Source organism: Doryrhamphus excisus, linkage group LG23, assembly GCF_037039965.1.
Source record: "Doryrhamphus excisus strain RoL-2023G ecotype Guam linkage group LG23, RoL_Dexc_Guam_v1.1, whole genome shotgun sequence".
NCBI classification, from domain to species: Eukaryota; Metazoa; Chordata; class Actinopteri; order Syngnathiformes; family Syngnathidae; genus Doryrhamphus; species Doryrhamphus excisus.
In genome coordinates, this window is record NC_136379.1 from 5,330,972 (window position 1) to 5,346,430 (window position 15,459).

General features: G+C 40.9%; 1 protein-coding gene across 2 annotated transcripts in view; it reads right to left on the reverse strand.

Moving 5' to 3' along the window:
* lingo2 (leucine rich repeat and Ig domain containing 2) overlaps positions 1 to 14,275 on the reverse strand; it is a 228,782-nt gene extending 214,507 nt beyond the window's left edge. The window contains exon 1 of one of the 2 annotated variants that reach the window (XM_058054395.2): positions 14,213 to 14,275. The gene's annotated coding sequence lies outside the window, so the exon portion shown is untranslated. Of the gene's footprint in view, positions 1 to 8,281; positions 8,429 to 14,212 lie in introns of those variants that run through there. The other variant, XM_058054378.2, reaches the window with a different exon arrangement.
* Positions 14,276 to 15,459: the final 1,184 nt, after the last annotated feature.

Here is a 15,459-nt window from a genome sequence, read left to right on the forward strand (position 1 = left end):
ACTCAAGTTGACTGAATGGTTTTCATTATTTAGGTGATGTTTGATGGGCTGCCTATTCAGGCCCTCGGTCTTAATCTGTTTACCTGCACATGCAAAACATGGATTTCCAGAAAACTACATGAATTTTTGAAGAAATAATTTAAAATTTTACTGCAGATCCTAAGTTTCCTCCCACATTCCAAAAACATGCTAGGTTAATTGGCGACTCCTAATTGTCCATAGGTATGAATGTGAGTGTGAATGGTTGTTTGTCTATATGTGCCCTGTGATTGGCTGGCCACCAGTCCAGGGTGTACCCCACCTCTCGCCTGAAGATAGCTGGGATAGGCTCCAGCACCCTTGCAACCTTTGTGAGGATTATTTGTAGAAAATTAACAAATGAATGAATGTAGATTGCAAGCATATTGGTTCGGCTCTCTCTCTAGTACAATTTCATCATCGTTATCCCAAAATTGAAATATGGAATTGGCAACTTCACCAGCTTGGAAAATCTCACTCCATACACTTATTATTATTCTTTCCTTTTGGGCTTTTCCCTTTAAGGGTCGCCACAGGAAATCAATCACCTCCATCCACCCTCCATCCTCCACTCCATCCATAAACCTTCTCTTTGGTCTTCCTTCTACCTGGCAGCTCTAAACGCAGCATCCTTCTACCAATATATCTACTATGTCTATGTCCCTCTGATGTACTCCTTCCTGATCCTATCCATCCTGGTCACTCCCAACCCAATGAGAAGCATCCTCATCTCTGCTACATCCAGTTCTGCTTCCTGTCTTTTCTCCAGTGGCATTGTCTCTAGTGCCACTGGAATGTGGGAGGAAACCCACGCATGCACGGGGAGAACATGCAAACTCCACACAGAGATGGCCGAGGATGAAATCAAACTCGGGTCTCCTAGCTGCGAGGCCTGCGCACTAACCACTCGTAACAGCAGGCAGGACACTAGTAGCTGGCACACTGATTAAAGTGCATGGTTTCTGGTTTGCTTCATAATCAATGAAAAACAGAAATGTACTGACAAGGGGGGGGGAAATAAAAACCGTCCTAACCCCCAACAAACCATACTTACAGCAACTACACCAAATGCTGCAAACAACTGACTGATCAAATTCTGCAAGGTTCACAGAATTCTGAACCAAAAACAATAACTGGATTTATGATGCCCATCCCGTCCCCATCACCACCAGTTGCTGACTTGACAATTGGCGTAGTTCTACGCTTTTATAAGCACGGACCTGCCAAGTTGGAGAAAGCAACTGGGAAGAGGAGCTTCCTAATAAATCTGTCAGTGTTGTTTGAATACAAAACGTTTCTCTCGGCTGCATGGAAGAAGCCAAGGAGAAATTGCATTTGAATCAGATTCACCTTCAGCCTTGATTCAATCTTTTATCTGCGCAGAGGTGCAGCGATTAGAAAAAGACGGCTTTTATTTGGATTGGAGGCGGCGCAGCGATAGCGCCGAGCCGCGGGCTAAGAAAAGTAAAGTCAAGCCAAGTTCAAAATTGATTAAAAGGGATGAACATATGAGATATTTCTTTGTCAGGCCCTTTAAGTTCTATTCTTTTGTTCGTTTTTAATTGCCCCGTTATTTGAAAGGAAATGCCATTCTCTGGATGGTAACAGTCTGATGTTCTTGTGCACATATTGCACGTGCGCGGGAGGGAAATAAAATCACTATCAAATTGCCTGATTAAATTTGCCATTTTTTAGATTATGGAATACTTTACAGTACATGATGTTATTGGCAGGGGTAGACTTAAAACACGATCAGTAAAAATTAACGCATTTTAATTCAGGCAGTCAAAGCTAACGTGTTAACTTAAGTTGATTGTAATTGGAATTATCAACTCACTGAAGCACTGACTATTTTTTATTGCCATTTATACAGTGGTACAAGTGTAACAACTAACAATTAAAAAAAAACAAAAAACTTTATACAGTAAATGATGTTATCGGCAGGGGGAGACTTAAAACACGATCAGTTAAAATGAACACATTTTAATTCGGGCTGCCAAAGTTAACGTGTTAGCTTAAGTTTGAGGAAGTAGCGGTGACTGGAGCCACAGGCAGGAACAAAAACTGAGCAGAAATGGATTTAAAAAAAAAAAAAAAAGGTATTTTGATCAGTAAATTACAAAAAAAAAGTTATTTGTATCTATTGTTGCTGTGATTGGAATTATGAACGCACTGAAGCACTGACTGCATTTTTTATTGTCATTTATACAGTGGTACAAGTGTAACAACTAACAATTAAAAAAAAAAATTAAACTTTATACAGTAAATGATGTTATCGGCAGGGGGAGACTTAAAACACGATCAGTTAAAATGAACACATTTTAATTCGGGCTGCCAAAGTTAACGTGTTAGCTTAAGTTTGAGGAAGTAGCGGTGACTGGAGCCACAGGCAGGAACAAAAACTGAGCAGAAATGGATTTAAAAAAAAAAAAAAGGTATTTTGATCAGTAAATTACAAAAAAAAAGTTATTTGTATCTATTGTTGTTGTGATTGGAATTATGAACGCACTGAAACACTGACTGCATTTTTTATTGTCATTTATACAGTGGTACAAGTGTAACAACTAACAATTAAAAAAAAAAATAAACTTTATACAGTAAATGATGTTATCGGCAGGGGGAGACTTAAAACACGATCAGTTAAAATGAACACATTTTAATTCGGGCTGCCAAAGTTAACGTGTTAGCTTAAGTTTGAGGAAGTAGCGGTGACTGGAGCCACAGGCAGGAACAAAAACTGAGCAGAAATTGAATTTTTTTTTTTTTTAAAAAAGGTATTTTGATCAGTAAATTACAAAAAAAAAAGTTATTTGTATCTATTGTTGCTGTAATTGGAATTATGAACACACTGAAGCACTGACTGTATTTTTTATTGTCATTTATACAGTGGTACAAGTGTACTAACAAGTTTTTTTTTATTTTTTATTTTTTTTTTTACTTTATGCAGTACATGACGTTATCCGCAGGGGTAGACTTAAAACATGATCAATTAAAATGAACACTTTTTAATTTGGGCTGTCAAAGTCAATGTTTTAGCTTAAGTTTGAGGACGTAGCGGTGACTGGAGCCACAGGCGGGAACAAAAACTCAGCAGTAATGGACAAAAAAAAGGTATTTTTATCAGTCAATTTTAAAAAAAGTTGTGTCTACTGTTGCTATGATTGGAATTATCACGGACAATGTCGACTTGCTAGAGTATTTTTTATTGTCATTTATACAGTGGTACAAATGTCCCAACTAACAAGTGTTTTTTTTCTCTCAATTTTTCTCTTTGAACTGCGAGCTCAATTTTGGGTACGAGCTGCTAGTTTTTGACAGGCATAATTCAGGACAGCTACAGTATTTGGGGGATTATACAATGTGACCATGGCTGGAGAGCTATCAGCGCTAGCATTAGCATCATACTCAGTAAAGCATACGTACATTAAAGATCTGAATTATCTTATGAAGTATCGTGTAAAACTGTGACAGGAACAACAGCTTGGACTTAGGTTTTAATTAATTATCCATCTTCTGATAATAAGTGTAACAAGTAGGTATTGGAAAGATCATTAAGAGAACACATCCTGCCCCCAAACCCTGATCCCATATGCTGTCAAAGCAGCGTCTTGCATAATGGAATTAAAAGCCACCGTCAAGCATGCACAGTTGACTGTGGCGTCTCCTCATTATGTAAGCCCTCTCAATCCATGTTTGACTGGGAATAGTTCATACGGCGGCACAGCTGAACAAATTTAACCTTGCAGCTAGCTCCAAAAGAATCGATAGAGTGAGCCCTCCTCCTTTGTGTGCGGGGACCAGCTTTACTGCTCCTCTGTGCCAATCCAGGATATACGCTCTTTAGAAAACACTAATTTGCATTTTGCACACTTGAATGGAAAGTGTAAAAGGGATAATGGGCTGCAAATAGATTCCATACAACCCAAAGCATATGCGCCAAAGTATAAGCGGAGGAAATATGCTCAGTCCAAATATTTCTTGTCCACAAATCACAAAAAGGCATGCGGATGAAGGATGTTTGAATAAATATTGGTTCCGAGCCAACAGATTTTATTAGCGTGCCTCAGGTTGTCTGCTTCATCTTCTTATCACACAATTTAACCAGCTTTTTTTAATTTTTTTTTTTTATTGCATCCCACATCCGCAGGCTCAAAAGGTACTTCAAACATCGGCCGCCGCCACCGCCCATCACGTTTTCTATTTCGGTGCATTTCCATGCCCTGTTTGATGTTGTTCATGAGTGCTAACTGACAGTCATAAAGCAGCATGGGGGAAAGCAAACGCTTTTGAATACAAAGTGCGGGTTGCAGTGTTGCGAAGTACACAGTACATAACTGCTCTTTAGGAAAATGAACTGGAATTCAACTATCGCTGCATCATGTCTATTGGTGCCTCTTAATCTGCTGAGTGGGGGGTGCTGCTTGTACAAAATCTTAGTTTGATATGCTGTTTGATGGCCCCTTAGGTGGGCTACATAATACCACCACAAACACTAATTGACATCAAGCATAGTGTACCTGTGCATTGCAGTGTGAACATTGCTAACCGATATCTATTTTTAGAATAAAAGATTGCCATTTTGTGGTGGACCAAGGCCTATTAGTCATTCAAAAATATTGAATGACAAGCCGCATGTAGTATAGTATAGTATTGTATAGTATAGTATAGTATAGTATAGTATATAGATGTAGTATTATGGTCACTAGGTGTCAGTTGTGCTACATTCATAGACATAACGCTCTATGTAACCATGGCATGTCTGACATGAGAGAAAAAAAAGAGTTATCCTCCCATTCCATGTGGAAGTGGTATGTTTTGGGGTTCTTATTTTGTCCTTTTCCCAGACTCATACATAACATACACACATAACATACAGACATACAGAACACATTAGAACATATAAATTGTAGGTTAACTAGCTAGCTCAGTAGCTTGCTGTATGCGTTGTGTGGTGGCCGTCTCTTATGATCCTGTAGCCTGCACACATGCGCAATGTGATGTATAAATAGTAACAGTAGTGTAAAGCTGACTATAGGGGTGTTATTTCATGTCTGAAGAGCTCTAATAATGTTAAAACCTATACTTCCAAAGTCATAAACAGGTTTTCTATACTCTAACTATATGAAAGTTTTCTTAATTAACAATGAATCCTAATTTGTGGAAATTCACTTATCGTGGTCAGGTCAGGAACAATGTTCGAGTAAATTTTTCCAGGAGCTCGGCAAAACATAAATGACCTGCAGAATTCTTTGGAACTCTGGGAGCACCCTCAGAAATGTACAACATAGTATTGCACCTGTTCAAAACCTGAGAAGTTGGAGTCCACCTTCCTTCCATCCATTTTCCGCTTTTCCTCACTGGGGTCGCGGGTATGCTGGAGCCTATCCCAGCTGTCTTCTGGCAGGTACACTTTCACATCTGCATCAGCCTGTTGTGGCACTATTTCATTCTGGTAATTTACTTGAAATTGATACCAAAATTGTAAAGAAAAGATAAGGTACAAGCACTTCCTGTTTTGGTGCAACTAGTATACAGGAGGTGCTTAGGTTATACGCGATACATCATTTTGTATTTTCCAACTTACTCCCATCATTTAATTAAATTTCATTTTAGTACACACTTTGTTTTAGTAAACAACTCACTTAAGAAGTACCGTATTTTCTGGACTATAAGTCGCTCCAGAGTACAAGGCACAAGGCCAAAAATGCATAATTAGGTAGAAAAAAACATACATAAGTCGCACTGGAGTATAAGTCGCATTTTTTGCGGGTAATTTTATTATTATTTTTATATATTTAATATTTAATTTATTTAATATTTAACAAACTACTTGACCAAAACTGACATTACGTCATCTTGGAAGGCAAGTTCTAACATTAATAAAAGAATAGAAAACAGGCTGAATAGGTTTAAGATATGCTAACACAATGGTTATTCAGCTACACAAAAAATAAACATGAACAGAAAAGGTGTCCAGTGTTTATGTAACATAAACATTTTTTTCATTTATAAGTCGCTCTGGAGTATAAGTCGCAGGAACAGCCAACCTATGAAAAAAAGTATGACTTATGGTCTGGAAAATATGGTAGTTACAGCACACGCAGGGGAGAAATATGCATTGGCTTGTTGCTTATGTATTAACACTTCATTAAGTCTAAAATGGAAATGAGCCAAGGAAAAGGAAAGTCATCACCATGAATGTGAAGATGAACATCATAAAAAGTTCCAACTTAACGGCAAAACTCAACAATCTAAGAGCGGATCTCGCTTGGAACCCGACTACCACCAGTAAAACTGTCACTGTTTTTTTCAGGTTTGTTTTAAATTCGAGACTTTGTATTTGGATCCCGCGATGCAAACTTGTGACCTTTCTTTTTCAGAGCATGACTTTGGCTTGTAAAGACACACACGTGTCCAATGTGTGCACATGTACCAGCAATGCGCAAATAAACTGGCCTTGGCCGCTAGTTAATTCATCATCCCCCGCCGGGACGACACATCCAAGCACGGGGCGAGCCAAAGATGATAATCCATTTACAAGTTCTTCCTTCTCGTAGTGTTCACTTTGTGCCGGAAGATAATTTAATGACCCCGCTGACCTCTGTCTCAGGTGCTACCAGGAGTACATTTCCGTCGGGCGCGCCTGCCGTGAGATCCGCTGCGATTCCTGCGCCCCGATTCATATTTATTGCAACCCCATCCCCTCATTTGTCAAGTGACTGCACAGATTAAGAAAGCAGGTCTGGATATTGATTTGTGTGGCTGACTTTGGGGGTTGAGTCCCTGCAGATATATATGTGTGCACATCAAATATTAATATCTGTTGTTTTGGTTTCACTTACAGTCCCAGAATAAGGAATGAAGCCAAGGGTGGTTCAGTCATTTTTTGAGACTCCTTTGAAGGCAGACTTTCAACGAGAGCTTGTATAATACAATCTGTGGGTGGAATAGATTAGCTTATTGCTATGTGATGCGGCTTTGTCATCTTTCATTTGGGAGCAAAAAAATAAAAATAAAAATAAGGATGCTAAGGTTTTTGTCTCATTATCAGCACTAGCAAAACAATTCTCCAACCCTGTTGAGGCTCCTGTGGCTCATTGGGGCCGCGGATGACATCTTCATGTTCTCCTGACAAGGTGGATGAAAAAAAAAATAATCCTTTGCAGCGTGGGATTTAGCCTTTGTGATCTGCCAGGGGTGCAGATTGGCACGGCCGCTTCTTATAATCATTTAAACAGCGCTCGTGCTAACCCTTTGGCTGCCAAAGGGCCCGTATACGGTTAGTTTGGATGGAGCTCACTATATGGCAAGGGAACCATGTGGTTTTCCCAGCCAATCAACAATACAGGAGAAGTCATTCATTCTCTCAATTGAAAATTCATTCATTCATTTTCTACCGCTTATCCTCACGAGGCTTGTGAGGATGCTATTCCAGCTGGCGAGAGGCGGGGTACACCCTGGACTGTTGGCCAGCCAATCACAGGGCACATATAGACAAACAACCATTCACACTCACATTCATACCTATGGACAATTTGGAGTCGCCAATTAACCTAGCATGTTTTTGGAATGTGGGAGGAAACCGGAGTACCCGGAGAAAACCCACGCATTCACGGGGAGAGCATGCAAACCGAGGGTCGAAGGTGGAATTGGACCGGGGCCTCCTAGTAAGGCCTGCACGCTAACCACTCATCCATTGTGCAGCCATATTACTTTTTACCCAAACAATTTTCCAAATATTACACCATTATTTTGGTATTAAATGACATTTTCCTCATAATATTCTAAGTTTATTCTTTTTTTTATCATTGAATATGACTTTTTTCTTTTGATATTGTGACTTAATTCTCTTACAACTGTTTTCACAACATGCAAACTCCACACAGAGATGGCCGAGGGTGGAATTGAACACGGGTCACCTAGCTGTGAGGTCTGCGAGCTAACCACTTCAAATAAGAAATAAGACTTGTGAGTGTGTTTTGCTGTAAATGTGTGTGTGGTGGACAGGAAGTGATGTCGCCAATTAACCTAGCATGTTTTTAGAATGTGGGAGGAAACCGGAGTACCCGGAGAAAACCCACGCATGCACGGGGAGAACATGCAAACTCCACACAGAGATGGCCGAGGGTGGAATTGAACTCTGGTCTCCTAGCAGTGAGGCCTGCGCACTGACCACTCGTCCACCGTGCAGCCCTCAATTGAATATATTATTAAAAATGTATGACATTGCTGTGAAAGTCAATAATTATGCATAATTACTGACATTTTCCTTCGGCCGTCGTACTTCCGTCTTCTTAGTAAGGGTTGTAGCTCCGCCTTTCTCTTCATTTCAAGCGTGGTCCTGAAAACAGACTTGCCATGAAGGAGAGTTTAGCCCTCAGCACTTTCCCACTACCCCTCGGTTTAAGGAGAATTGGAATTCTTGTGAACAAGCAAAACCGAGGGGTTAGGAATAGAATTGGGGTTCAGTCTTATCCCTTGACTTCGACCACCAGCTCTCTCCCACCCACCCACCTCTGTCCGGTTGTAATTAGTCCACTCTCCAATGTTTTCTCCCCATTTGTCTTCTGTCTTCCTCTTCTGTGGCCTCTTTGGACTGTTCCGTGCAGGATAGGTCTGATAAGCAGGAAACATGTTTGTACCTCTTAAGCTGTTTTGCAGCTGTGAGTAGGTCATTTTGGGGTCTGATTGCATCCCTGATGTTTCTGTGGACCTCATCGTTGGTGATGGGGTCTGTGTAGTGAATATAGCATCACATTACCATTGCCGGTGGTATCATTTCTTTTTCAGGCTGAGCTGTGAGTGTCCGTGTTTTTGAGGAAGCCTGCAAGGAACTGCATATTTTGGAGTGTCCTTCAGTGTGGCCGGCCTAAGGCCCACCTGTGCAGTAATCAAGCTGCCTAATAAACATCTGATGTGCCTCACCTGGGAGCTGGATGGATTATCTCGGCAAAGAAGCCGAGATTTATACATATTTGGGAGCAATATTTGAGAGAAATAGGTCTTCGTTGTGGCTGCACGGTGGTTGAGTTGTGAGCATGGATGCCTCACAGCTAGGAGACCCGAGTTCAATTCCACCATTGGGCATGTCTGTGTGGAGTTTGCATGTTCTCCCTGTGCATGCGTGGGTTTAGTCCGGGTACTCCGGTTTCCTCCGACATTCCAAAAACATGCTAGGTTAATTGGTGACTTAATTGACAAATGTGACAAACACAACAAAATAAAGTTGTAATTATTCAAAATATCATGAGGAAAAAAGTTGTCATATTGCAATAAGAAAATGTACAAGAATGTACAATGTACAATTCTTGTACAAATGTACAAGAATAAATAAGTAGAAAACAGCTGTAAGAGAATTAAGTCACAATATCAAAATAAAAAATATTCATATCATATTCAATGATAAAAAAAGAATAAACTTGGAATATTATGAGGAAAATGTCATTGAATACCAAAATAATGCTGTAATATTTGGAAAATTGTTTGGGTAAAAAGTAATATGGCTGCACGGTGTTTGAGTGGTTAGCACGCAGGCCTTACTAGGAGACCCGGGTTCAATTCCACCTTTGACCCTCGGTTTGTATGTTCTCCGGGTACTCCGGTTTCCTCCCACATTCCAAAAACATGCTAGGTTAATTGGCCACTCCAAATTGTCCATAGGTATGAATGTGAGTGTGAATGGTTGTTTGTCTATATGTGCCCTGTGATTGGCTGGCCACCAGTCCAGGGTGTACCCCGCCTCTTGCCCCAAGACAGGTGGGATAGGCTCCAGCACCCCTGTGACCCTCGTGAGAATAAGCGGTAGAAAATGAATGAATGAAAGGTCTTTTTCGTACAGTGAAGACATTTTACATGTTGGAGTTCAGCTGATGCAAGATGGGACCAAAAACAAAAGTGTCGGGTTTGGATTTTTGTGGAGTGTAGATTAATTGTTTTTTGTTTGTTGGTGACCGCAGACGCCAGTGTGGCGCAGCGGGCTTGTCCTCCTTTGTGCGTTCAGGCCGCATCCTTCAAAAAGCAGCTTTGTGCGAGCAGCATCAAAGTGCAATATGCCTTAACACTCAACTCATGTCGACACGACTCACAAAGCTGATTATGTCTGGTTTGTCTTGTCACAGCGGACCTTACAGTGGCCATATTGTCCTTTATGACATTGTTGGCTGAGCATGTGTCAGGCTTTGGAGGGGTGGGGCGGCTTTATGAGAGCGGCGTAATGAAAGTTTGATCCCCGCTACAAACGTCCTTAATTATGATTTGTTTCTGACTGTTTGATAGGATGAGCCGGCAATAACAGCGAGGCGAGGGGAATTCATTTGGGACGCCGAGCCGCCATCCACGCTCCCATTTCAAATCAGGGACGCTCGTCACATCAAAGTGCGTCTCTGCGGTCACCATGAAGTACAAACAAACAACGAAGACGCCAATCGGAGGCTCCAATGAGACAGACTTACCTCAAAAGTTGTTATAAACGGACGGGGACATGCTTTAAAGCTGCCATTTCACACCTTTGATCGCACAAACTTTTTGATGGTGAAACCGAGTTGACTTTGCATATATAAATTCAGGAATAGCACCGCCAGGACGGCGGCATTGGAAAGATATGTCCAGATTGAGCTGTCTCTACTGTGTGTTCTCTCTAGCTTAATGGAAGTGCCAGCGGTTACAATTTCATACATTTCAAAATGCAGCCCTTTGAAAGCCTGACATAGCAGGAATGTTTAAAAAAAAAACCCAAAAAACGTTGAGTTGGATTTACTCGAACTTGTCCCAGCACAAGCAGCAGATAAGGTACCAAAAGTCTTCTTAGTGTCATTTTGTTCATTTTATTTTTAATATTTCATGTCTTATTTTTTATTCCGTGTCTCTTGTGACAGCTGGTGATTTCATATAGCCGCAGGAGCAGCAGCCTGCTGTGCAATAAACAACCTACTAAGGCATGCCTCATCAAATATGCAGCCATAATTAGAATTAATAACTTTCTAATTGACAAGGACATTATGAATGCCACATTGCAGCGAGCCACAGTTGTAAAGGTCAAATAGATCATCGGTTGGAGACGAGGCGGGAAAAACGCCAGAGTTGTTAAAAGACACTCCAAAATATAAAGCAATTAATTATAATTTGTGTTCAGAGAGCTTTCCAAATTGTATTAAAAATAACAATAATTTGCCCACAGTGCTGGACTCTACATAAAAATAAGATGACGATCCAAGAATAAAAGTACACAGTCTTGGGAAAGTACCTATGAAATTATGTTTGTGAGCATGTGAAAGATAAGCTTGTGTGAGAGAGAATAATGCATCTAGTGTCTGTTTACTTGCACCTCTTAGTACTTTTCCATGCATTATCTGGTAGTTTTGTGTGAGAGTGTGTGTTTGTGTGTGTCAATCAAAGAAGGCCAATAATAATATCTAACAGTGTTCTTAATGCACATAAGGATTTTTTACATTTATAGCTACTGTACAGTAAAATCCTGTGAGACATCAGCTAAGTTATCATCTATTAGATGGACTCCAGAAATGCTTTTTACTTTGGCTTTTTGTGGGCTGCACGGTGTAAAGTGGTTAGCACGCACAGCCTCACAGCTGGAAGACCTGAGTTCAATTCCACCCTCTGCCATTTCTGTGTGGAGTTTGCATGTTCTCCCCGTGCATGCGTGGGTTTTCTCCGGGTACTCCGGTTTCCTCCCACATTCCAAAAACATGCTAGGTTAATCGGCGACTCCAAATTGTCCATAGGTATGAATGTGAGTATGAATGTAGACGACAGCTGGGATAGGCTCCAGCACCCCCGCGTAAGGATAAGCAGTAGAAAATGAATGAATGAATAGCTTTTTGTGTATTTTTTTTTATTCTGTCACCAAATAATGGTATGAGCATACAACTAGAAATGAACTGTGATGTAAGAAAATGCTACATACACCTCTGTCCTGGCTGCTCAGTACAATCCAGTTGCAACAATAATAAAAGAAGATGAACGGAATATACACATGCAAGCCTTAGTGTGCGGATGTTCAACATTTTCATTTAAATGGCCGTGGTGCCACATGTGATGAGTTGGATAATCGGCTAATTATGTATTTTTTACATTTTGGTCAATATGAATCGATAAAAGCATCCCTAATGGGATGGATACTCTATTGGAGAGACATATTTTGAGCATTACTATTCTAAGCAAGTCAGTGTGATATTAATGTATATATTGATCGACATACACTCGAAAGCACACATTTGCTTAGATTGGCATATTGTGGGTGCTAAAAAGCTATATTCATATATTCATTCCAATTTAAACATATGGATAGTACCACACACACACACGCAGAGTGACTATACACTGTGAGTTCCCTTGATGAGGTGAGATGTTCTTTACATATGTTTTGACGTTAATGTCAACGGCTGAGGGAAATTGGGGCTTTGCATGTCAACTCTCCACGCAACCTATTTTAATGAGACCTGCTCGGGCTGCCCGGCGCTCAGAGGTCAGCGAGATGTTGCGTACGGTGCAAAGAGAGATCACAGATTTCATGCAAAACTGGGCCAAGGTCAGCGGCAGACCTCCGCACACGCTGAAATGTGTTTCAAGGAAAACACGCTCGACAGGGAAGAAGTTGGCAGGAATTCAAACAGTGGAAAAAAGAAGCTATTTATCTCAATGTCTTTGTTGAACAACTGTTAATATCTTTAGCGCAGTGCAACGGAGTCAAATGATTTGGCATAAACGCTTCGAAGCTCACAATGAGTGCTGACACGGGGTTGGAAAATAACCTAGTACATCTTCATCGACACAAATTGAACCAAAACAGACTGGAGCAAGACTTTTTACACTTACATTTTTGTCTCAACAAGATCATTTATCAGAATTTTTGCCCTATGGTATTATTCATTCATTCATTTATTTTCTACCACTTATCCTCACGAGGGTGCTGAAGCCTATTCCAGCTGTCTTCGGTTGAGAGGCGGGGTGCACCCTGGACTGGTGGCCAGCCAATCACAGGGCACATATAGACAAACAACCATTCACACTCACATTCATACCTATGGACAATTTGGAGTCGCTAATTAACCTAGCATGTTTTTGGAATGTGGGAAGAAACCGGAATACCCAGAGAAAACCCACGCAAACTCCACACAGAGATGGCCGAGGATGGAATCGAACTCAGGTCTCCTAGCTGCGAGGCCAGTGTGCGAACCATTCCACACCGTGCAGCCCCTATTATTACATTTTTTTAAAATATTCATTTAAACAGTGTCATTGTTTATGACCTATTATACTCATTTTCATCCCTTTGTTGTGGACTCAATTAAACATGATAACCCACAAAGAAAGCTTTCTAGATCTACCAGAGCCCGCGCCTATTCCTTGGATTCCCAAAAAAGTCTGTTTTAATTAATTCAACCCACGGCCCGCCTCCAGGCACGCCCGCTCCACTCTGGTCGCACTCAGCTTGTACAGCTCGTACCCAGGCATGCCCATATATGACAAATATGGCAAAAAAAAAACCAAAACTGAAACCTAATGTTCTTTCAGGGCTCACTTCCAAAATGGACAAAACCTCATTATCTGAAACTTTAGCATGGTTTAAGACAAAAATATAACATTTCAACTACATTTATAGACCAGAACAGTGGAATAAGCATAAACATTTTTGTTGGAGGTGAAAATAAGAAAAACATACCAGATCCTGTGCTCTTCCTGTATATTTTGATCGAGTCACTCACTACCCCATCTTGCCCACTAGTTGCTTCAGTACAATGTAGTATGCTACTACAATACAAACTTGGAACATACAAGATGGCAACATGATTTGCAAGTACTTAGAGGCAATCTTTGACAGCCTGTTTAAGGTTCAAGTAGCTTTTCCCATGCAGCGACCCAGATTAGTCTCTCAGCCATGGTGCCAAGCAAACACAAGTCAACACAACTTAGCCTACCCACCGCACTGTAAAAGTCAAAAAAAGGAGGGATGTTGATGTTAAAAGTGAACCTAGAAAAAGGTACACAAGCCTGCTTAGCAGATGTTATGATGCATTTACAGATAAAATAAGAAAAACAATCCCAGATGGACTGTTAATATTATGAAAATGTAATCTGTTCGTCCATATCCCATTTCCGACAATTCCTAAAAATGTCATAGTATTTAATAACACAAAAACTCTATGTGCATGTATATTATTTAGACAGCAGACACTACCTCGATTGTGAGAGTCCAAATGAGACATGACAGCTAAGGTTCCCCTGCGGTTCAAAAGATAACTCTGCTGTGAAGACATTTGTTCGCCATCTATTCCAAAGAAGCCTGTCGCTCTCCCTCCGACCAATCCCTCAGACAAGCTGGATGGGCTCATCACGCGTGCCCCACCGCCTCCCGCCTCCTCCTCATCATCATCATCCTTCCTGATATCGCAAGCTCTTGACTTAAAGTCGGCCTCCCCTATTTAAAACGCATTTAGAAAGCCAGATGGCAGGATCCGACGGGTGGGACACGAGCGCTAAAGACGTCGCTCTTGTGCAAATTCCTGTAAACCTTTTCAAAATATATTATTCAATCACTGTTGTTGGCTCGTGGAATGGCGACGCATCACTGTCACTTGTCAGCTTAAGTTACATCAAGACTGCACACACACACACACACACACACACTAACAGGGCCCTTTTAGAAAAAAAACATCACAATCCCGAAAGACTCATCCCACACATTCTCCAGAAGAGCTGCAAGTACTCCACCCCCCCGACTACTACTACTACTACTTTTTTCCAATGTCCATTTTAGATAAGCACATGACCTTTGTGTGGGGCATCTTGTCGTGTTGGCCCCGCACTCGCCGTCCCCCTGCCTAAAAAGTCAGCGTCCTTGACAGAGGGGCACAAGGCACCACTCAGACTGGAATAGGTCTGGTCAAAAAAAAACAAAAAAAACTTTGTAGTTTTAGAATGTATTATTACACTAATGTATTAAACGTAATTGTTTAGTGCATTTTCAGTTGAATAGCTTCTCATAGATGGCCTTCTTGACACACAGTCACATAGCACAATCAGAGTTGAGCAAAACATATATACTGTATATACTGACTACTGTATATACTCTGACTAGTACACAAACATAACTTTCACTTACTAGAGGGGCACAGCACCTGGGATTCTGAGATCTTCCTCATTGATGATAGAGTCTCTGAGACCAATATATTGCACTTATTTTTTGAAAACAAACCATATTGTATGCTTACCGGAAAATGTGTATACATTGACGTTGATTTTGCCACCGTATTTCTGCATGCTAACTACAAACTGGAATGCTCAGAGAACTATGAGAACTACTACACAATAAATGGCCCATTCATGTAGTCAAGGTGTGCCTAAAGTGCAGGTTATGGGGGGGGGGGGGGGGTGGGGGGTCATTCTCAGCCCACAGCTAGTTTCGTTGGACTCTAGCATTAACAC